General features: G+C 37.3%; 1 protein-coding gene across 7 annotated transcripts in view; it reads left to right on the top strand.

Annotated features, from left to right (window-relative positions):
- LOC144972828 (extracellular serine/threonine protein CG31145-like) overlaps positions 1-22,500 on the top strand; it is a 124,773-nt gene that overhangs the window by 58,429 nt on the left and 43,844 nt on the right. For 5 of the 7 annotated variants that reach the window (XM_078914511.1, XM_078914510.1, XM_078914508.1 and 2 more), the window contains one exon: positions 20,487-20,553. The exons of the other annotated variants lie outside the window; for them this stretch is intronic. The gene's annotated coding sequence lies outside the window, so the exon portion shown is untranslated. The remainder of the gene's footprint in view (positions 1-20,486; positions 20,554-22,500) is intronic. 7 annotated transcript variants of the gene reach the window in all.

The following is a 22,500-nucleotide window of genomic DNA, read 5'->3' on the forward strand; positions in this document are numbered from 1 at the left end:
AACAACGTAGATGTAGACAGTTAGGCGCTAGAAAATCACGTGATGATAGAACAATGTTGGAGAGATGTAGCCAGTTAGGCGCTAGGAAATCACTTGAGAATGGAACGACGTAGGAGACATATAGCCAGTTGGACGCTAAAAATCAATTGATGAGTGAACAACGTAGGAGAGATGTAGCCAGTTAGGCGCTGGAACAATGCTTGGACAAATACAATTCTTTTAAAGCAAAGAGAACACAAAAGACATCAATATTAAGCTATTTTGAAAACTTGTCGAGGTATATTATTCTCATCAATTCTTTTCTGGGTCATTTTTCACAAATAATTCAAAAGCAGGATCTCCCACCATAATTATGGTAGAAATAGCTTTGTAAAGTTTCTGACTCTTTATACAGCTCTTTCTGCTACTCTCTTGGTTGTATGTAGACTGTCAGATTTTAAAATTATTTTTCGTTGTTTAAACTAGGTAAAAAATCGTAACCATCATCATCGGCATTACACCATCATCATTCTAAATGTCTTAATCTTAATAATCATCACTACCTTGTGTTTTATATTTTGCACTAATGATTATCCTGTCTGTCGATACATGGGAAACTCGAAACGCCCACGCCATTCATTTCTGTTATAAACTGAATCTAAAACTCATCATGGAAGAGTGAGCTAGAAGTCCGCCTGTTAAGGGTGAATAAAGTGACGGCATAGAACAATCTTGATGAAAGAGAGGAAAGAAAAATCCCCAGGAATAATTATTAGATCCGTGAGCCCTTACCTTTGCTCACCACTCACTCAGCTCGTCATCATTATCTCTGTAACCATCAACTCGTTACGCTCCCTTTGATAGTAGCCTTCGGCTTCGGTTCTTTACTCAACCTATAGGGAATGAGATTAGCGGAAGAGTAGCGTCCCTTGATTGGACGTCACCCATGGTCTGTGACGTCACCGGCGGAAAAGTTATTAGAGAGAGAACGTCGTGTTGGTTGTGCGCATATGTACGAGAGACACATTGTGCGCATGCGCACAACCAACATGACGTTCTCTCTCTAATAACTTTTCCACCGGTGACGTCACAGACTATGGGTGACGTCCAATCAAGGGACGCTACTCTTCCGCTAATCTCCTTCCCTATTGATTGCTCAACTTACATGCAAACGCACCTGGTTCAAATCTTTTCATAGTTGATTGTCTTTATCCTGGTCACGCTGTACTTCCATTCTTGATTTTATAGCTGAATTAGAGCAATGTCCTATCCAAAGAGTAGTAAGCATAATATTATTGTTTTCACGCCACCGAAATGGGATCGGAAAAAATTATAAAGTTAAAAAGCCTTTTTTTTCTATTGAGGGTCACTGAGAAGTTTGTATTTGCTATGTCATCATTATTACCTTAGCCATTATCTGATTAAGTCGTTACAATTGTTGGTGATTTTACTTTTAAATAAATAAATAAATAAATAAATAAATAAATGAATAAATAAATAAATAAATAGAACCCTTCATTCAAAAAATAAATATAAAAGTAAACCATTTGGGAGCAGAAAGTGGATGAAGATAAATAAATAACACGTGTATACAAAAAGTCAGCCTGCCCCGGTTGCCGGTGGAACCTCAGACCTACAGTCAGGTAGTTGTGGGGCTCGATCCCCTGTCGAAGTAGGCCGATCATTTGGAATGATTTTTTTTTTTTGGTCGTACACACCTTTTCAAATAATCATCCAAGCGTAAATGGGTATGATTTGTTTTAGAGTCTGGTGTCTTTCCTGACACTGCTGGCCACTCAATTTTGATTGATAGCGAGAGAAAGCAAATAGAATTAGGCGATCGTTCAGCGTCCTTTCAAAAGGGTGGTGACAATTATTTTTTCCAGACCTCATTGGCTGAGGTAAACAGGTTACACTTATTTCATAGCTGTGACAGGACTTACCTCTCTTTACTATTTTTTAATTTGATTGGCATCATTAAGAAGAAAAAAATGGAGATACATAATTTTCCACAATTTTACGATATGTAAAAGGCTTTCTGTGAATGGTGTTATATATTATCATGATTGCTACATGACATTTTTATATGGTATTGTATAATGACAACAAACTTACTAGTCTTACAGTAAGCCTTTAATAAGATTAGATCAAGTAAGACAAAGGAACGAAAAACTCGTTAGGTACTCAGTAGTGCCGCGCTGAAGACCGGTCTGGACCGCGGTCCGACGGTCTTTTAGCTGTGAACCGAAGACCGGTCCCAGAGGGGAAGACCGGCGCCGGTCCTCACTTCTTATCACCTTTCAACTAGTGCGGGGCGGTCCTTGCAAGGACCACGGTCCTACGGTCTCGCGCCATAGCCTACTACTTCCCCAGCGATTCGTTGCTTCGGTTGCCTATCTTCCACCAATCACCACCCATCCCACTTAATTAATCGCACCCACCCCCCTTTGCCATACACTAAACGACACAGACGACCATACAGGCAGACGACCACCAACCTCCACTCCGCAAACCGCCCTTTCGTGTGTGAGATGGGGGGAACAGGAGGCGCACGCCTTGGACGATTCCATTATACGGGGTAAATTTCAAAATTTACTACACCATAATGATCGCAATGACAATGATCTACGGTGAAGGCATGACCCCTCTTCTCTAATGGGTTATTGTTTGAAATGTATGTGACTACAAAAGATGTGTGTGTTTGTGTGTGTGTGTGTGTGTGTGTGTGTGTGTGTGTCGAACCTAGCAAGTTGCAAATCCGATTTTTTGTTTTCTTTTGTCCATCTCTTGTCACCACTCCTTTCTATCGCAGTGTTGTCATTTAAAATAATACAATAATATTAAAATTTCGTTTGGTGTTTTTACTAATCAAATAATATGAGTTTCATTAGTTTCTTCCTTCCAAAAAACCCAGTTATAACGTCTGAATTTTAAAAAAGTCCAATAGAATATTTGGGGACCCCGATAGCTCAGTTGATAGAGCACTCTCTTTATACGCAAAGGGCCAGAGATCGATCCCGGGTGCAGTCGATTTTTTTCTGAATCCCTGTCTACTCAGCAATGAACGGTTAGCTGAGTTTGTTAGATCTGGTGAAAAGTCACCATCGACCCCTCTTATCACCTCATCCACCCCCTCTTATTATAACTTCACGTCTCTCTCTTACTCTTCAATGCTCGCTGCCCTCTAATGTGTGTGTGGGGGGGGGGGAGGGGGGGGTAGGAGTTGCGTGTGTGTATCAACGCCACGAACAACTCGATCAACGCCTTGGGCGATGCCATTATCTCCGTTAATGGGGATAAATTTCAAATTTTATTAAATTATCGAAGTAACAATGAAGTACGGTGAGCAAATAAAGAAGGCATCACCCCTCTTCTCTAATTAGGTTACAATTTGAAATGAGTGTGACTACTCCGTGTGTTTTACTCCTGTAGGCCACGGTTTTCATCGTGTAGCGGTCTTTAACGGTTCAAGAATGAACGATCCCACGCTCTCAAAGGTCAAACCGGTTCGAATTTCCAACAGTCTCTCAGGAATGTTCAATGTCGAAAAGGACCGGTCCTAGGACCGGTCCTTGCGGTCTTCATTTCCCAAGGACCGTAGGACCGTGGTCCTTAAGCTTGCCAAGGACCGCCCCGCACTAGTACTCAGCATGTCATCATTTTAGACTCCTATTCATCAGACCGTTCAGTCATTTCCAGGATCCGTTCAGGTAAGGAGCCCATGACGAATAGCCCGTCACTGTATGTTGATTAACGTGGTACCTAGTACGTACCTACTACCTACCAAGTTGTTAGCTTGTTCATGATGATCTAAGTTTAATGGTAAATCTGATGACTCATTCTCGGAGTTACATTGTAATCAATGCGTTAACATTTGACATCAACCTGCAATGTATTATTAAAAGAATGTTTTTTTTCTAGTTAAAATCTCATTGTTGTTAAACTTGATGTTGGATTGTTATTAATATTTCTTTTATTTTCTTTTTGTCGTCATAGGGGGCAATGTTGAGAAATGTATCGAATAATTAGATTAGTATATGATACATCAATGGTTTTTATACTTCTATTATCATAAAGGCATTGGTATTTTATAATTGTTTATAGATTAAACGAAATTGATGCCATTCAGCTCTTTGTTATTGTTTTTAGCCAGCCATTTTTATGAGTAGTTCTCACTAAATTCTATCAGACTGTAAGCGTCAAAGGTTACACAAAGTTTTTTGTGTTGGTACATTATATCAGGCGGGCGGAATGTTGTGAGTAAATGACCTAAGCGCATAGCATAAATTTTGATGTTTAATTGGGTGGGAGGGTAAAGAATTATGTGATCCATCGTCTCAAAACGGGATGAATCGACAAAGAAAAAGGGATTTAGAATCAAAATGCAAGGAGCTACCATCTTTGAGATTTCTTTCATCTCAATAAATAGAAATTGATTTCAAGTTTCACAGCTGTGGCTAAGATGAAAACTAGTTCATCCCGACATAATATCGCTTTGAGACAGTGAGTCAAGAAATTAGTATTTTAACAATTTAAAAAAATGTATGGGTAATGGTTAATATTTGTCGAAACAATAATGCCCGTATACGTATTTTGTTATACCTCAGGCTTGTCAAATTCTTTCCCGTGAGTCGACCGACAATAATACGAACATAATAGTATTCAGTTGGCTAATTCTGTCGGTTTTCTGTTAGGAAGACCATAACTCATTCGACGGTCATTAATTTTTTAGTGAGTCATAAATCATTCCACTTCCAGAAGACTTGTTCTATCGTTCCGGCATCACCGTCAACTATTTTACTCACCGCAGCAAATATTTGGCCCCAATACCGTCGGTCATTCTCTCTACTTATTCAAGTAAACATTTATCTTTTTCGTCAGTTGTCTTTACACACAGCGAATCTCGTTGCTGATAAGAGAACGTGTCAAAAGGCTGTTGGAAATAATATGGATGTTCTCAAGTAATCATCTAAAAAGGATAATAGGTCTAGTAAAACGAGATGATGAGGAAACGTCTTTGGCAATATGGGTCCCAGCGGCTTTTGAATTAAGATCTCTAGGCTGGTATGAGTAACCTGTGTTTAAAAGCATTAGTCTTATGTTCGAATAATCATGGGATCAATGAAAGGTTTTTTAAATAGAGCTTTATATAGCGCAATATCCACTAAATGCGCTCAGAGCGCTTTACAAGGGGTCTCTGGTCAACAGCAACATTTAACATGTAGGACGGGACATGCCGCCTGTTAGGCGATCTTACAATTTTTCGGACAGAGACACCGCTGTTAACGGCCAGGTACTCATTTTACACCTGAGTACGGTGAGAGAATGTGAGAAAAGAGCCTTTTCCAAGGACTCAACTATTCGCCGAGCGCGAGGCTCGAACCCAGGACCTTCCGATCCGAAAGCGAGTGTCATACCACTAGACCACATAGCCGCACAAAGACACCATTTATCAAGAGAAAAGGCTTTTATAGTCTCTGATGTCTCATAAAACCAATTTTCTTGTTGACTTGGAAAAAAAAAGTAAAAAAGAAGTGCGGCCTTTTAGATACATGTTCTGGTGTTGAAAAGGGAGTTAACTCCGCCCTGACATGACCCTTGGTGCAAATGGCTGCTCCGTCCATTTTTTTCATATTTGAAATAAACGGTCTTTGTCCGATGAAAACATAAGATATCAGACGCATCAATCGAGCCCACCTCAAGATAGTCCAGATGTTAGAGCACTCGCCTCATATACAATGAAATCAGTGTCTGTCCCGGATGTTGTCAAGGTTTTTCTCGACCGACCGCTCAGAAGAGCCACCATGATTACCTAAGCATTTTAGGTCTGGAGGAAAGTATATCGCGATAGACTCTTTCCTACACAAAAGCTTTCATAATATAACGCTGCAGAAACTGGGATAAATTCCAGATTTATATTTCTTAAAGCTCTGAGGGGCCTCAAGATTTTTATTCAACCTAGCGAGGAGATTGACATTCTTTCAGTTCATCACAGTTTATCTTATTATTTTTTTTTTTACTGACCTCGTCGTGTTCACCAAGAGAGCAGTACCAGCATTGCGACTCGGGATTCAATATAATACAAGTAGCGCGCGATGTTGTTACTGGTCTCTCTGGAGGCAAAAACGGTAAATACTATGTCGTCGGGCGAGTTAGAATATAAACAAACAAAATATATTAAAAAAAATATTTTTATTCTCTGTTGTCTTCTGGCACTTTTCTACTCACTTCGTGTCTTGTTGTTGCCAACATAAGTGCCTGCTCCACTCGCTTTTCTGAATTAAAAATTCACCCCATACACCGGAGCATACTCAATGTCTCAATCGTTTCTATGTTGTGTGTTTGTGATGGGAATGTTGGCTATTAAGCTTAACTGCTGGTCAAGATTACTTCGCGATGGTGGTGAACGAATCGGCGATCTCAAGAAGTGGGTGAGAGAGGGATCTAGAAATGACTTTGGGTTTGAAACGAATATTTTTGTGTTCGTGGATAGCTCACACGGTAGAGCCACGCTCTCACCTGCCAGGCGGAGTTGTCGTACCAATAAGGTCGCAGGTTCAAACCCCACCACCGCCGCGAAAAAAAATATTTTTATTCTCTGTTGTCTTCTGGCACTTTTCTACTCACTTCGTGTCTTGTTGTTGCCAACATAAGTGCCTGCTCCACTCGCTTTTCTGAATTAAAAATTCACCCCATACACCGGAGCATACTCAATGTCTCAATCGTTTCTATGTTGTGTGTTTGTGATGGGAATGTTGGCTATTAAGCTTAACTGCTGGTCAAGATTACTTCGCGATGGTGGTGAACGAATCGGCGATCTCAAGAAGTGGTGAGAGAGGGATCTAGAAATGACTTTGGGTTTGAAACGAATATTTTTGTGTTCGTGGATAGCTCACACGGTAGAGCCACGCTCTCACCTGCCAGGCGGAGTTGTCGTACCAATAAGGTCGCAGGTTCAAACCCCACCACCGCCGCGAAAAAAAATATTTTTATTCTCTGTTGTCTTCTGGCACTTTTCTACTCACTTCGTGTCTTAATATAAACAAACCTAGCCTGCAAAAGGTCAATGTCCAGGCCAGACAGGTGCTGTCTTATCTACAGACCATACGTTATAATTCTAGGGTCATTTATTCACAAGTGTGCCATCCATCATTCCTGTGGTGATAAGGAATATTCGCAATGCCATTACGTCGAGCCTCGTCATTTATTAAGTTCATTCCAATACATACTAATATCCTTTGCCCGTCTGACTCTCTTTCTCTGACTTTGTTGTACGAGTAGTTGAAAGATAACAAGAAGAAGGCTAGATATACCATCTGCTTTCAAAACTCATTTGTTCACGTCTCACACTTTAAAGATCAAGAAACATCCAAGCCAAGTTTCGTTTAGCAAATTATAATGTCATTGTTTCGTGTTAAAATTTTTGATTTTTAAAAAAATTCTTTATGAAAGAGGCCTAAAGTGGTTTTTTTTTTAATGATGAAGAAGAAAAACAAATTAAATAATCTGGAAATTGAGTTAAAATAATAAAAATATGATCCAGTTTGAATTTATTACATACTTTACTAGAGAGGATGAATATAGTTTCAGAAACTACAAAAAGCTAAACTTTCCTGTTTCGGATCATCTTACCTTAAATTTCTCTTTTCAGCGTCTGCTTAGGAAGCAAGGGTGTGGGGGGGGGGGGGGGGGGGGGGAGGTGTCGAGATCGATTCTGGGTGAAGTCGAGGTTATTTTTAACCACCCTGACTTTCCATCCAGCAGTGAAAAGTACTTTGCGATCGACTAGCGTCATATACAAGGGTAGCAAGCAATTATCGTCCGCTCCACGCTATACAAACCGAGATAAACTCCTCGCTTCATGTGCTTTGAATGACTACTACTTTTAGGAGGCGGGTCACATATAAACTTAATTGCAGCGCAGCGGACTATAAGAAAAAAGTGAGCTTTTGCATTTCGCAATATTCGCTAAATGTGTACAAAGCGCTTTACAAGAGGCCCCAAGCCAACGGGAAAAAATAGCATTCAGGATAAAAGCACTACAACGATAGAGACAAGTCTGTTAGCGTCTAGGTTTTACACCTGAGTATGGCGAATAATGTAAGTAAAGAGCTCTCTTCAAGTACTTAAGTATGCGCCACCCAAAGCCGGAATCGACCTCGGACCTTACAGCTCACAAGTCGGGTGTTATACCACTAGACCGCAAATCCACACAGTGAAGTTGTCGTTGAAAAACATCAATTCTGTTGAAATGGTCGTTAAAGTAGAAAGCCTTTAAAACCTTTTACGTGTTTTATTTCTCCGATATTCGTTATTTCCCATGAATTTCTACCACAGAGGTTGAGGTAATGTGCTATTAATTTATCACTCAACGTGATTCTCCGCCACGCCAGGCGTTGCAAGTAATTTGGTGTGATTTCATTACTTAGTGTGTGGCTCCTCGTAGTCAAAAAATCGTTGATTTCGGGTCTGAAGGCTCCAAGTCGAAACTTCGATTTTTATTCGGTGTCATACGTTATGCCTTTTCATATATTTTACGATCATTTAATCGTAATCGTTACTTGGCGCAATTACTAATAGTAATAGGGGCACAACTTTTTAATACGACTTTTTTTTTAAATAGAAAGGCATCTTTTGATAAGATTATAAGTTTATATTACTGAAAGATAGAGTGACTTTATTCCGCGCATGATTGAAATCATAAATCCCTTTTAAAACAGGCATTTATTGCTATGACAATGCATCAATTGTTTATTTTCTTTACAAGGGGTAAACTTAGTATTTACCGGATAGACGTACCAAGAATTTTTCTCACGTTTGTCTTCACGTTTTAACTGTTTTTATTGTTGGCTGATGAAGGATTTTGAGCCCTGAACCTTTCGTGTTTGATATTTTGTTCTATTTTGAAACTGCTTATATTCATTATTTTACTTTTTACAGCTCACAGCTTCTAGCAGCTTAGTTTTCACCCAGATGTATTATGCTGTTTTATTTTCCACCCCGTTGAGAATTTATAGATGGAACGAAATTGATGTCACTATTACACAGCTCTTAGTTAATGTTTATAGATTAGCATTTTCATGATTAATTCTCACTAAATTCTATCACTGAGACCATAAACGTTTTTGTGTTGGTGCGTTATATCCGACTGACGGATGTTGTGATTTTTTTTTTTTAGTGAAACGCATTGCATCAATAGTCTTTCTTCTTTGCAAAAATACAAAAAAAAAAAAAAAAGTGTTGGCACAAGTCTAATATTTTTTTATGGTTAGAATTCCAATATTCAACATTTGTGATCTGCTGCCTCAAAACGGTTTTATGTCTGGGTGGTTACCGTGCTAAAAATTGAACTTGTTCTCAAAAATATGACACAGTTCAAGATAATAGTTTTCTTGAGGAGAATGAATGTCATACTTTCTTAAACTGCCAAAAACTAACATTTCACATTTCCTGTCGTTTCAACTTTAAAAATCGTTTTGGCATCTAAGTTTATCCCGACACAATACCGTTATGAGGCGATGGAATTTATTTAGATTAAGGGAATCGATAGATAGAATGAAATTTACGTCGCTCTTTGTTATTGTTTTTAACCAGCTATTTTAATTAATTGTATTAATCAGACTAAAGGCAGAACGAAATTGACGTCACTCAGCCCTTTGTTATTGTTTTTAGCCTGCCATTTTTAATTAGTAGTTCTCCCTAAATTACCAAAAAACGGCCATGGCTACACACAGATTTGTGTGTTGGTACGTTATATCCGGCTGGCGGAATGTTGTGGGTAAATTTCCTAAGGGCACAGCATCAATAGAACACGTATTCGTGTTTTAGATATTTAATAATTTAAAGCAGTGATTTTATACTCAAAATTGTCAATTTACAATTGAATGTTGTTTGTATAACTTTGAAAAATGGTATCTTTGCATGGATGCTGTTAAAGCCTATTAGATCTTAAACGATAAGATTAAATGCGATACGATAATGAGCCTTGTGCATCTTGTAGTTTAACTCTTTAAATAGGTACGTACAATTAGGAGTTCTTTATCGCCCATTATTCTCACGCATCAGAGACCAGGCTCGATTCTCAACTCAATCTTCAAAAGTTTGACACCAGTAACTCGGGTCACAGTTGAACAAGGAAAGCGGTTGTCAGAAAATTATAAGCTGGCTGAAGCCATTGACCGTAACTGTGGCCACAAGACGAAGAAAATAGAGATTATAGTCAAATGAAATTTAGCTTAAAATCAATGTGTAAGCATCATGCTAACCCCGCCATGATTCAGTTTTGAGAAGGTAATTGTCACAGATATGGACGTAATAAGGTAATTGTCACAGATATGGACGTGATAGAGTAATTGTCACAGATATGGACGTGATAAGGTAATTGTCACAGATATGGACGTGATAAGGTAATTGTCACAGATATGGACGTAATAAGGTAATTGTCACAGATATGGACGTGATAGAGTAATTGTCACAGATATGGACGTGATAAGGTAATTGTCACAGATATGGACGTGATAAGGTAATTGTCACAGATATGGACGTGATAAGATAATTGTCACAGATATGGACGTGATAGGGTAATCGTCATAGATATGGACGTAATAAGACAATTGTCATAGATTGACCGTATACAGGTATGTCACAGAAGAAAATAAGATAATAGTCAAGAAATTTGACGTTATAAGTCAATTGTCAAGATATGACCATAAGCATAATTTCCAGATATGGACTGATAGGGTAATTGTCACAGATATGGACGTAATAAGATAATTGTCACAGATATGGACGTGATAAGGTAATTGTCACAGATATGGACGTAATAAGATAATTGTCACAGATATGGACGTGATAAGGTTGTAAATATGACGTATAAGAATTAAAATGGACGTGATAAGGTAATTGTCACAGATATGGACGTGATAGGGTAATTGTCACAGATATGGACGTGATAGGGTAATTGTCACAGATATGGACGTGATAGGTAATGTCACAGATATGGACGTTAATAGCATAATTGCAAGATATTTACAATTGCTGGCTACCATCTGGCTAGTACACAATTCTCATCCAATGAGAAAACTGTATGATTAAAAACAACAAAAACAACAAAAAATAACAAAAAAAAAAAAAAGAACCCCCAAAAAAAACCCCAAGCCTTTGGACTACTGAGGTTATGAGGTTTCCCTTCAGATATGCCGTATGCTCAGATCACTTATTGTGGTGATGCTTGCTTGAGATAACAAGTTTTGAAGGGCTCTGTTGAAACTTTTTGTTTATTTAATATATTATACCTAAACGAAAAAAATAATTATTTACACCGCTAAGTGTAAATTGACAAATATGAAGGTTTTAAGATTTCTAATTTTCTTTGTATCGGTAACTGATTTTAACGACCTCGTGTATAGATGCAAGGATCATTCCGATGACAAATTATATGAATCTCTCAATTTTACCAAATTTCCTTTAAATGGAGTTAAGTCATTCTACGTTAGTGTTATTCTTTTACATAGTATTATCCTCATCTTTTTAAAAAAGTTGTAACACGTTTGATATTGTTCCCATCCGGGGGCTGAAGAAGGGCCTTAAAAGAGAAATTATTGGTATCGAATACCCCATTTCATTTCAACACAGTTTTCACATGAAAAAGAAGGCCAAGAAGGATGAATGACTGGAGTAACAGGGAGTCATGTGATGCGATAAATTTGTCTGAAGAATTTGCTGTGATGAGCACGCAGTGTCTGTTGCAACTTGTTATAGACTTGAACTTGGACTTGTGCCCGAAACGTTCCTTGTTGCGTATATTTTAAAAATTAAAATTTCCATTTTGTTTATGTCGTGCTTCCAACATCCGTATCAATAAACTACTGATGAGATGTACTCATTCAATCGCGTGATTAATCTAAAGATCCACAAAGCTTCCCTGACGTGTTTAACCAATTAATTACCATAATTTGGAAAAAAACTCGTGTATGAAAAGAATTTGACCAGAAAACTTGTCATTCAAATATCATCGTTTTAAATTACCCTCATCTTGGCAAAAACTCTCAAACCTGGGATTTCGTGAAGTCCCATTATTGAGAGTTTTTGCCATGATGAGTGTCATTTAAATCGATCGATATTTGAAGGACGAGTTTTCTGGTCAAATTTTTTGATACGCGTTTTTCCAAAGGACGGCAGTTAACTGGTAAATCGAATCATGATAATGATACTTACTTATACTGATTTCCACCAACATGAATTGCACGCAACACGTTTATCCCCTCCCCCCCCCCCCCTCTCTCTCTCTCTCTCTCTCTCTCTCTCTCTCTCTCTCTCTCTCTCTCTCTCTCAATCTATCTATCTCTATTTATCTATCTATCTATCTATCTATCTATCAATCAATCAATCTGTCTGTCTGTCTGTCTGTCTGTCTGTCTATCTATCTATCTATCTATAAAAAAAATAATTTCTCTCTCTCCAGCTATCTACTTCTCGCTCAGTCTCTGTGTATGTGTGTGTATCTCTCTCTCTCTCTCTCTCTCTCTCTCTCTCTCTCTCTCTCTCTTTATCTCTCTCTAACTCTCTCTCTCTCTCTCTCTCTCTCTCTCTCTATATATATATTATATATATATATATATATATATATGTGTGTGTGTGTGTGTGTGTGTGTGTATCAATCGGTCTGTCTATCTATCTATAATAGAAATAATTTCTCTCTCTAGCTATCTGTCTCTCACTCATTCTCTGTGTCTGTATCTCTCTCTCTCTCTCTCTCTCTCTCTCTTTCTCTCTCTTCTCTCTCTCTCTCTCTCTCTCTCTCTCTCTCTCTATATATATATATATATATATATATAATATATATATATATATAGAGTGTTGGTGGTACTTGTAGGTACGAAAGTGCTCGATAATGGTGGTTAGAGCTAATATATAATGTAAATTTTCACTCACATTTTTTTGCCGAGACGACTCGTTTCTGTGTTTTTTACACTTTTTCAGTCGGCATAATCCATTTTGTAATTACAAAATGGATATGCCGACTGAAGAAGTGTAAAAAACACAGAAACGAGTCGTCTCGGCAAAAAATGTGAGTGAAATTTACATTATATATATATATATATATATATATATATATATATATATATATATATATATATATATATTCTCTCCCCTCCCTCTCGCCCTCTCTCTCTCTCTCTCTCTCTCTCTCTGTCTCTCTCTCTCTCTCTCTCTCTCTCTCTCATTCTCTACCTCCCCCTCCCTCTCGCCCTCTCTCTCTCTCTCTCTCTCTCTCTCTCTCTCTCATTCTCTACCTCCCCCTCCCCCTCTCTCTCTATCAATCTTTGTTTACGAGCGGGTGTTGAGGCAGTAAAGAGATTCTTCGCAGATGGATCCAATTATCGTGAGTTTGAACCCTGCGGATGGATTATATATTGATAAATTTCAACATATTAAAGACCCCCCCCCCCCCACACACACACACGCACACCTCTGGAAGCACACAATTAAGAACGAGAAACGGAATTTTAATGATTTATATTTCACAATTATAATACGGTTCCTTGTCTTCGTTAACTAAAAGTTCATCTCCGAATGAATTGATGTTGAAAAGTCTGTACAAGTTCAATAGCGGAAAAGGAAATGGTACATTTCTAATATCTTCGTTAGACCGGGGGCCTAATGAAATTTTTCCATAAGAAACATTACATTACACATTTTATGTTCTATTTTCTTTTCTGCGTTTATTTGATAAGGCCTGTTCCGGTACACATTCATTAGTTTTATTGGATCCCTCGAGATGAAATTATGTTTCCTAATCAAACGAAATACCCAAGAGGAGACAATAGGAGAAAATGGAGACAAAGAGATCAGACATGGATTGGCAAGTCACTATAAATTGGGTTCTTTTAATGGGGTCATACTTCATCACGTAAAAGTTTGATGACAAAGTCGTGGTGTGTGATTTGTTCGTCTTTGTTTAATCAAAGTAAATAAACATGAATAAATCTTTGTGAACATTCGTATATATAGAGTTTTCCATTAATTCACCAGGTCCAAGGCCCTTAACAAGGCTTTATTGATTTCACGAGCAGGCCACGTGAAAACAAATTTCCGTTTCATACAAGGCACATCACATAATGTAAGGCCTGCATTTTGTACCACACAATTTCTGTCATTGCCTATATCCAATTTTTTCCTATGTAAAGTGCTGATGAGATTTAGATGATTCAATATGTCATTTTCTCACGCCCTCCCATTCACCTATTTTTGTCTGTAAGTAGCAGTAGTAATAGTGGTGGTAGTAGTAGTAGTAGTAGTAGTAGTAGTAGTAGTAGTAGTAGTAGTAGTAGTAGTAGTAGTAGTAGTAGTAGTAGTAGTAGTGTAGTAAATAGTAGTAGTAGTAGTAGTAGTAGTTAGTTAGTAGTAGTTAGTAGTAGTAGTTAGTTAGTTAGTTAGTAGTAGTAGTAGTAGTAGTAGTAGTAGTAGTAGTAGTAGTAGTAGCCGTTGTGGTCGTAGTTGTGGTCGTAGTTGTAGTCGTAGTTGTAGTTTTTATTGTTGTGGTTGTAACAACTATACACGCTGGAATATCGTAGTTTATAAGGAGGGGGTGGGGGTGGGTAGGGGGTAGGTGACATCTGATGTCAACAGGAATCGCCCTTGTGAAATATCTTGCTTGAGCATAAAAACGAGAATGCCGACGTAGAACTCGACCTCAACCTCCCAGGTCACAATGTCGCCAAACCACTCAGCCAATCCCCCCCCCCCCCTCCCCTTCTTGGTAACAAAGTTAAAAAAGAAAAATCAACAATAAACACGATATATACCTATGAACAGAAAGCCTTGTCTTTTGACTTTCATGAACAAAAAGCCTTGTCTTTTGAGAAAGACATTGTTAACTTCTCTGATGTCTAATTGGATTGTAACATCAGATGGCATGAAAGCCTTAAACGATTAATCTGCAATTAATGAATGTATTTTTTTTTTTTTTGGTATGTTGTATTGATGTCGCTTGGATAGTTTGTTTTCAACTGGCTCAAAGAAAGAACGAAAGATAGAAAAAAAGAGGACACATTTTTGACCTTAGAACCACATCTACGGCTATGGATCAGATTGAATACATTCATTGATTATGATTGCGTTAATGCCACCGGTACTACTACCCCTTACTTAATTACTCCTCGGTTTCCAATATCACTCGGTCGAATCAATACATTGATATCGTTGTTTGCAACACATCACTTGTGTTTGTATTCTGCCCATGGGCGGTACGTTGTTGTGGTCTGGTGGAGATGAAACGTCCGTAGAACCATTGCACCTAAACAATTTTTGCTATCATCGCTATGGTCATCTATAATGTTATGAATATTTCCTCATCTGCACCAAGCGCAAGTATGTACGTGTCATCGTCGAGGGCTCGATCTAATTAACCAGTAGATTTTTGACCAATCAAAACACTGGATTTGTGACACACCATACCATCAAACCCGCTCGGACAAACAGAGCAGGTTGTTTACAAACATAAAGATTAATGAAGTCCAAGTCTTGCTGCTCATTGTTATTGTTTTTTGACCGTCAGTTTGGCGATTAGTTCTCACTAAATTCTCTCAATCGGAATGAAAACATTTAAGATTACACATAGTTTTGCGTGTTGTTAGGATTGATCAAGCGGGTAGAACAATAAAGTGAATCTTTTTCTTTAAAACTTTTACAATCAATAACATGCCTTTGTAGTTCGCTTAGTTTAGCAATTTTCCTAAATAATGACTGTCCAGACTGACCGAACCAGTTTCTTTTTGCATGTTTCTAAGGCTGTTGATTCTCTTATTTCTAAAAACAATGTATTCCAAATTCTAGGGCCGGACCAAGCAAAGCGTTTCTCCCTTTTTTTAAAGGTCTAATTTTAGGTATCTTTAGAGTTTTTGAATCGAAGAGGATCGAAGACATCTTTGCGGTTCATATATCCCAATGAGCTTTGTCAGATGAGAAGGGGCGCTGTTATCTAGACATTAAAAAATTAATATTGCTATTTTATATTCTGCACGTTCTCTCACAGGCAGCCAGAGTAAGTCCACCATGAGAGGTGCTGCTTCATCTTGGCGCTTCTTTTTCATTACCAAGAGTGCTGCTTTGTTTTGAATTGCTTGAAAAGAACGAAAATTTGTACTTGATGTACCAGAAAATAAAGAGTTACAATAATCTAATTTTGAAAAAAAAAACTAAGGCAGAAATTGATTTTTGACAGGCATCTTTTGTTATAAAATATTGTACAAAACTTATCTTTTTCATATCTACAAATAATTTCTTCTTTAATTGACATAGTTGTGTATTTATTGAAAGATTGGAATCAAACATGAGCCCAAGATTCCTAACTTTCTTGACAAAAGGCAATTTTATTTCGAACTTTTATAAAAGTTTGATTAATTATATTAACCTTATTCTGGCTCTCAATTATTAACTCCTCAGTTTTATCCGCATTCAATTATAATTTATTCTTCTCCATCCATTCGCCCACTTCACAATGCAATTTTCATAGCAATCAATTTTCCTGTTCAATGTTGATTGATGGTTGGCGTCGTAGTTCTGGGTGTCGTCTGCATAACAATGGTGTACTAGAGCATATGAACGAATTATATCTCCAAGTGGTGATGTATAAAGCACAAAAAGTACTGGTCCAAGAACGGAGCCCTGTCGGAGTATGAGTTTCCAATCAGAATTTGTTGGTGTCGTCCCGTAAGATAAGTTCTGAATCAGTTGAGTGCTGTTCCTTGGATACCAAAATTGTTTTGTAGTCGCATGAGGAGGATTTCGTGGTCTATGGTGTCAAATGCGGTTAACAGATTGAGCAAATTTAACATGGTTGTGCCTCCGTTATCGATGACTTTTGATAAATCAGCATCAACCCGCAAGAGGGCTGTTTCGGTGCTGTGTAATTTTCTATACTCCGATTGAAGAGGCTATTGCAGTCCGTGACTTGCTAGGTGTTCAGTTAATTGTTGGAGAGCAACTTTTCCAGTAATTTCGAAATATACGGTAAGTTGGAAATTATGTGTGTGTGTGTGTGTGTGTGTTTGTGTGTGTGTGTGTGTGTGTGCAAATATCACTATCAAAGGTTTTATCACAATATTCTGGGTATTGTCATAGTGGACCATATACGCATTAATTTTCCAAATTCAACATTACAGCTTTAGATTACTAGATTGTGCACAGAACATTTTTTCTCTTCTGCTAGGTAGTGGAGACCCGCATAGACTCCGTAAAAATAGTTTTGTAATTTTTAGATTTGCCAGTATTCCTTTGCTCTTTGGCAAAAGTTTAACATGGCTGTACAAATCTATCTCAACCCTCATACCTATTTTTTTTTAAAGAATAGATTGGACGCTGCAATAAGATGAAATAATAAACCATGCATCTAGAGTTGGTCCACATAAAGGATCTAAAGGACGTCAGAACACAATTTGGGGTTTGTTATAATGGACAACAATTGGCTTTTGGTTTGAGAGTATTTCCGTTGCAACGGCGATGTATACTAATTTGCAGGTCTGATGATCCAAATTGTTATGGGCTGACCTGCAAATATCATATTCCGGTCGGGTCAGGGAAATAAGAGGAAAAGGATTTTAAGGACTATCATTTAAATTGTTCACTTTTGTAATAAACACAGTGCTCGTTGGGTTGTAAATAATTTCTGGTTGAAAAATATTCTTAAATCTATGCTCCGGTTAAGTGATTTTTTCAATAAAACCGTATTGAAAACGTTTGCGTGTGATTTCTTAAATTACTGTTGTGTTTATATATTCGGTTACCATGCCCTGATTACTACAACTTACCACAACTACTCTTCTATAAAAAAGAAAAAAATACACTTTTCATTCATTGGTTATTGATTATTTCATTCATTCATTCATTCATTCATGATCATCATCATCATCATCGTCGTCGTCGTCGTCGTCGTCATCAGCATCATCGTCGTCCTCGTTATAGTCACTGACGTCATCATCACCACCACCACCATCACTGTCACTACCAAAATGTATTCACAAATTATCCACCATGCTAAATCGCCACCATACATTTCTCTAATTGATTAATTAACCATAGTCAGATTTTTAATAATTGGCGCTTGTTCCCCCCCCCCCCCCCTTTTTTTTTCCCAGCTGTCCTTCAATGCACAGTTGCAAATATTTGTATGTACCTCTGAATCGATTTGTCTTAATTAAAAAGTATTTTTTCGTAAATTTAAAAACAACAGGAAATGATTTCGCTTATCACAGCTATATTAAAATCAATAATAGGTAAGGATCGGAACTCATAGAAGATTTACATTATCAAAATTAATTATGAATTTTCCGCATATCCATTTTGAAGGAATTCGTTAAAATGGAATGTTCGGTTAATTGAAACGTAAACGATATACATACAATATTTAAATATGAAGGAACAAGTTTGGCTCTGACATCGTGGTATTTTTATTCTCTATTTTCATCTGGCACTTCTCCATATATATATATATATATATATATATATATATATATATATATATATATATATATATATATTTATGAGTGTTGGTGGGTACTCCTAGGTACGAAAGTGCTCGATAATGATGGTTAGAGCTAATATAAAATATAAATTGTCACTCACATTATAGGATGTGGACGAAAGCCACAGAAACGAACGTCTTGGCCATATAATGTGAGTGACAATTTATATTATATATATATATATATATATATATATATATATATATATATAATATAATATATTATATTCCTCCACCCTTACAAACTACCGTACTACGCATTTATAATTACATGTATTTTATTGCAAAGACAAAATATGATTTACATATTGCAATATTATGTATATTTATGAACATACGAAAACATGGATGTCTTTTATTTTTGTTTTAAAACAACAGCAAAGAAATATGACTTTACAGACAATTATGTTATTTCTTTAGAGGGAGTTTATGTCCCACTTCCTAGCCAGCTTGCGATGTTGAAAGCAGATAACACAATGGAAATGGTGTCCCTGCCTTAGGCAGGATGAGCCTCGGTGTTGAGATTTTTATCTAGTTCTCTTTTGTCGAAGGTTTTCATGTTTGAGATGAATAGGCGGAGAGAGAGAGAGAGAGAGAGAGAGAGAGAGAGAGAGAGAGAGAGAGAGAGAGAGAGAGAGAGAGAGAGAGAGAGGCCACAATGAAAGCGATTAAAGAGGGAGAGAAAGAAATTTGGAGAAAGAGAGGAAGAGTAGAAGCAGATTAAGAAGTAAGGGAAACTGATATGAATAGGGATAAGATTAAACAATTCAACGTTCTGTTCGCTGGTGTTGGAAGTTAAAGTTTTAGTTTGAAAAATTCCTGAATAAATCAGACCCGTAAAGCATTTTCTCAATTTTTATCAATTTCCCATGCATTTCATTAAATGTATTAATGTGTTCTATTAATAATGATATTTTTTTGGACACCAGCTGAAATCAATGCCAATCTCCAACACGAAATACGTGCACCTAATATATCTCCCCAGAAATGAAGTAATGCACTTGACTAATAACGACTAACCTATTTGGATGAACCGATGGATCGTTATAGTCATAGATTTATTTATCATTTTGACAAAGAGAGTAGTCACAGAGATCCAACTTGAGGTTCATTGAACCCCTGGCCACATTGCTGTTACTGCTGTCTTAGTGAAAACGGTATATTATCATGTCAGGTTGAAGTAGAATTCAATCCCGCCTGACAAGGAAAAACAAACACACACACACACACACACACACATACACACACATACACACACACACACGTTTTCCCTCTTACCGTTTGTTTGATCTTCGTAACCTTTCCTTGCTAGTCCATTAAAGTCAACTATTCTTGGAAAAGATCGTTTATTCTATGCCTATACTGTCACCCACCCCATTTAGTTAAAACCTACTCGTATTTTTCCAGTGTTAAAGGAATAAGCACATTTTTACCATGACCTTACATTAACCATTATTAATAAAAATATTATTAATGAGTCGTTTGCTGAAAGATAGCCAGCTAGTCAACGAGTATTTCCAATATAATACCAATCTTCTATTGAATAAAAAGAAATTTCCAATAAAATATTGTAGAGAATATACATACTATGCGTTCAGCCGAATTTTGATATAACAGAATTGATTGAGCCCACGATTATTATTTTTTTTGGGAGGGGGGGGGGGGGGGGGGGGGGAGAGTCGTTATAACGCGACACGTATAAATCGTTATGTACACAATTTTTGGAGTCCGCCAATTCTTGAAATGAGCCTTCATATTGTACAATCGAATGGTTAAACGATGAATATCAAGCAGGGGCCGTTGTCAAAGTTATAAACTTTTGTTGTTGTTTTTTCGGGGTTTTTTTTTTTTTTGGGGGGGGGGGGGGGGGGGGGGGGGGCGGAGGGTTATTTTTTTGTTTTTTTTTGTTTTTTGGTTCCTTTATAACATTTTCAGTTTAAAATATGTGTTTGTTTATGATTTGGATATTTTGTTTATTTCACAGTTCATACAAATAACAACCATCACTATTTCAACAAAGTTGGCGTTTATTGAGCATTGTTACAGCAAAGGTTCGTAATTTTAAAATCTATAGAAAATTAAAATTTTAGTTATCATTGATATGTCCAAGTCTTTGTGACAATTGAGGCTGTTGTAAGAAGTTGTATTAAGAATCTAGAACTTAAGTAAACCTTTGAAATCTTTGTCAATCAGCCACGAGTCATTCTAATAAAACACAATCTAAATCTATTAGATGATGATAATTATGATGATGTTAATGATGCTTGTGATGACGATGACGACGACGATGATGATGATGGTGGTGATGACGAGACGACGACGACGACACGATGATGATGATGATGATGATGATGATGATGATGATGATGATGATGATGATGATGATGATGATGATGATGATGATGATGATAACGATGGTACAGAGGAAGAATATTAAGAAGAGTAGGAATAGGATGAGTGGAAAAAGAAATGGATTCGGATCAAGGACAATTGGTCAAAGATTGTTTATGAATACTTGATAAGTCGTCTCAAGTCCCAGATTTGAAAAGGTTTTTCTTTTCCAAGATGAGGGTCATTTAAATCGATCGATATTTGGAGGTTTTCTGGCCAAATTTTTAAATACATGTTTTGTTTTTTCAAGAGTAAGGTATTTTTAAAGCGGGACACGAACAACATAGCAACAAAAATCAAGCTCTACAAGTCTCTTGTCTTATCTGTCCTCTTTTACAACTGTGGAACTTGGGCACTTACACGAAACAAAGAAGATAAAACTTTATATATTCCAGAGAAAACAGCAAAGAATCGTGCTTAACCCTCTCCTTACCACCTAGCTATTGGAAAATCGTCACATTTTTTACGATGCAATCCTCCCTTTTCTCATCCAGATTTCATTTCTTTTTGCTATAGCTATAAAGACTTGAAATTCTGTAATAGAGCTCATATTGACGGAACAATATTACGTATAGAATGTGCTTGTTGCTTTTCTATTTGAGTAAGAAATATCTGTTTTTGTGTTTGGGTTGGTGTGAAGTTTTGGGGAAAATTCTGAAAATGGCTGGTAAGGAGAGGGTTAACATTGAGACATTAAGGACAAGACACTGGTGTGAGAACAGATCTGAAAAGTGTGTATGAAAGAGTGTCAGATAAAGCAATGTTGTTGTTTTTTTTTCTTGCCTTGTCTGGCACTATTTCATACCCACTTTTTCAAATCTTTATTTAACATCCTCTAACCTTCAAAGATTACAAACGAATCACTTTGTTTTTGAAAAACAAGAAGAAGAAATAAACCCACTTTCGACCCTAAATTTTAGAAACAAGATGGAGACCATTCGGACACATGTTTAGAGGAGACAATATTTCAGCAAATAAAGTCTTTAAAAAGCAAACTTTACACAATCAGGCAGGATTAAATAGTCTGACGTCACGTCCGCCCAGCAACGAGCAGCTTGGGTCTAAACAAAGAACATCGGCACTTTTTTATTCTTCATGCTGGCCAGAACTTTTTCACATGTCATGTGATCAGAATGTATAAAAGTCAAAACATGATCAGATAATATAATGCAGTTCTCGCCTGGTTACACTTTTATGGTCGTCGAAGAAGTATTTCATAAGGGCGTCCGCCATTGTTCCAATAGTTTAGAACCAGTTACTAAGTTACTATGCATCATTAAGAGGGAAGTGACGTCACGGCTGTTGAAGCCTATTAAGGTTAGGAAAATATCGTGCAGACCTAGAGTCCCTTGCAGAGGATCGAGACCAATGGGGTGTTGTTCGTCACTAGAATTTGAGAACCTGCCGAGGCGTTCCAATCGGTTGATTGGGGGCGGACGGCAATAAGCCAGTAATTCAGTAAGTCAAAAGCGATACTAAGCTGCTGGAGGCTAACTGTTAACTGTGAAAAGTAATAAACAAAAATGGACATAATAGCTTAAAAAAGAAATAACAAAATACCAAACACAGAGCGTTTTTCTCTTGTATATTTCTTTGTCATTTGTCTG

The sequence above is a fragment of the Berghia stephanieae genome, chromosome 5 (assembly GCF_034508935.2).
Source record: "Berghia stephanieae isolate SIO BIC M18660-M18661 chromosome 5, UCSD_Bste_1.3, whole genome shotgun sequence".
Classification (NCBI taxonomy): domain Eukaryota; kingdom Metazoa; phylum Mollusca; class Gastropoda; order Nudibranchia; family Aeolidiidae; genus Berghia; species Berghia stephanieae.